We start from the raw sequence: 2,996 nt of genomic DNA, 5'->3' as shown, positions 1-2,996 counted from the left end.
AGGGCTTATTGTATCCCGCTACAAAAAGCTTTTTTCCCCAAATCATTTTTTTGTTTCATCCCTAATTTTACAATACGTAAGTTTATTAGAGATAATGCCTCCTCACACTGATGTTTTACTATTTGTGATCTTTACTACAGGACTCTCACCTCAAGCTCAAATTTTTTTCTGGTTTCTATTCCTGGAAATTAAAATAATTTCTCCTAGATTTAATGTATGCTTTGATGTTAAATGTAGACTGAATAGCTACTTGTTAAATTCTTGCTTACAAATTCTATATACTACGCTATCATGATTTGCTAGCTTTGAAAGTGTTACACAGAATCTGTCAATTTAACTTGCATTGTAACACAGTCTCTGTAACTTTTGCCATATGTTTTTCCATTGAGAAATCGATTTTAGGATAGTTTATTTTCACTTGGTCACAGACCCCCTTCCACTTGTTTTACAAATTTTAAGGAGATTTTGGTTGCTTTGTTGTTACAAGTAATACTCTATGAACTCTGTAGGTTTATTACGTAACATGTTTAATAATATCTGAAACATATATACTATGACATTTTTATCAATGTGCACCATGGTTCCAAATTCTACTACTCTTTCATCTTAATTATGCATCTTTCTTTCCTCAGTCTTTTCACATACCGTAGATCCCCGAATACAGGCCGACCCGGTATATTAGCCGAACCCTTCTCTACCTACTAAATTACATGTATTTGCGATGACGTATTTAAGCCGACCCCTTCTCCAAGCAAAATATTCTAAAATTTCCTTAAAAGTGTCTCTTCGGGTATATTTATAATGTTTATCGACGAGAATTTGAGACTGCCGGCATTTTGATATATAATATAGTGTGCATAATTTACCAAAACACTAATCATTTTCTAATGTACTAACCAAAAAAGTTATAAAAAGTGCCAAAGCCTACTTGATTAAGCTAGGAGCATGGCGTACGCGATAGTCGCTGACTCAGGGCTCTCCTTTTCAGTGCACTTTTTGTTGTTTTGTACTTTTTTTTTGTCCTTGTTTGTGCACAATCGGTTTGCGAACATCCGCTACACCATTCAGAACCTATAGACTACGCTGTCAGAGCCAGACATCTGTTTGAGTTTTTTTCATCCCGCACAACATTCCAGACAACATAGCGGACCAGGGCTCTCCATGGATTGTTGCGGGTCTAGGGAACAACACAGGCGGAGGAGGGGAAAAAAAGCAGAAGCGGGGCAGAGATCCGCCCGTTATGCTAAAGCTAAAACAACCATACAAGCTCTATACAGAACTTTTTCTGCACTGGGAAGGAGCTACTTTTAATCTCATTGTAGATCGTATAGTGACAATAAAGGCATTCTATTCTAGAAACATTTCATACTGTACTCACCATTTAATTTGACATCTTTGGGCTGCAGTAAGGGAGGAGATATTTCCACACAATGTCCATCTTGTTTCGATTGCGATGGCACTTTTACCTTCTCTTCCTTCTTAGCAATTCTGTGTCTTGCTGGCATGGTCTTAATGAATTATATATATAGGTAAATCACTGCAATGGAAATTACATCCACAAACACATGTATCTGGGCTCCGACTGCGCTACTAACGCTCTCGGTTTGTTTGTTTACAACGCAAGCGGATACACGTGACCATCCGTTTAACTGCAAGATGTTGATCGTAAATCAAAACAAAAATTTCATTTAAACTTCCCGATAATTTATTATAAATTTTATTAATAAAATCAACAACTAAAACACTTTTTTGAATAAATTCTTTATTTAATTTAAAGTACCGGCATGCAAAGTTACTTCTTCATCTGAAAGATGGCTCTGTAGTTTCGATCATTATTTACTTCCGTATTCATCGGCAAAACCGGCATTGCGCTGGAAATCTTGAATAAGCGATACTGTTAGTATAAACTGACCCCCAAACTCCAAGCCAAAAATCTAGGGCCGAAATTCTCAGCTTATATAATGGGATCTCGGTATACATTTGAAACTACTTGGATATTTCAGAAATTCATTTTTCTATCAGTTAGGACCTCCTGTGAATGCCATTCATTTGCACTCCGATCAAGGTCTGAAGAATTTAAACCCTGCAGGCTATAGTGCAAGTTTAAAATAGCAACAAAGATGTTTACCTTTTTTCTTTGAAATACAAGACACAGCACCAGGACATTTAAAGGAAGACAGAGGTAGACAACTGTTTACAGTTAACTAAATGGAGTGGGCAGAATCCTGTTTGGGCTGAGATAACCTGTCAACCATATGTATGTAGTCTGTTCTTGTGAGCAAGACTTATTTTTAAAGGTCTTTCCCAAAAAGCTATATTTGGGCTGTTAAATTAGATTATGTTTGAAAAGGGGTATTTGAGGTATTTGTTGAAATATTTGAGGTATTTTCCAGTTTGAGAAACACTGATGCTGAGCAATCAGGCATAAGCTTTGATCATGTCAGCAAAGTTATCAGCAAATAGCTCAGGTCTTCTCTGTTAAACATCTAATTTAACAGACTGAACACTACTAGCTTAGGATAGGATGCCTGAAGATTGTTTTCCATACATACCAATACAGTCCTGGTTATCAACATAGTGCACTTCCATTCCCCAAGTCCTTCCCTTTGGTATAATTCTTGTTCCTGAAACATGAACAAATGTTATTAATTTAATGTGCAAAACAATACAGTTACATATTATTGTTAAAATTATTATGCTTCATTTTCACACAAAACCTTAAAGCATTATAAATATAATTTTCTTTACATTTATTCTCTAACAGATGAAGGCACACACATATATACATTCAATAGATTATATGATTATTCAGAAAAAAAATCTACAGTTGCATTCACGAACCTACAGGACATTTAAAAATGAACAAAATAAAAGTTTGGGTTGGATTTCTATTGCCTATAACCACTAACAAGCAGTGGTACTAGAATAAGAATTCCAAATAGTCACCTTTATGGCATCAAGCAAAGCACATATACAATGTTAGTTAAAATCCATAC

Source organism: Polypterus senegalus, unplaced genomic scaffold, assembly GCF_016835505.1.
Source record: "Polypterus senegalus isolate Bchr_013 unplaced genomic scaffold, ASM1683550v1 scaffold_5637, whole genome shotgun sequence".
NCBI lineage: Eukaryota > Metazoa > Chordata > Cladistia > Polypteriformes > Polypteridae > Polypterus > Polypterus senegalus.
This window is presented reverse-complemented; position numbering follows the sequence as displayed.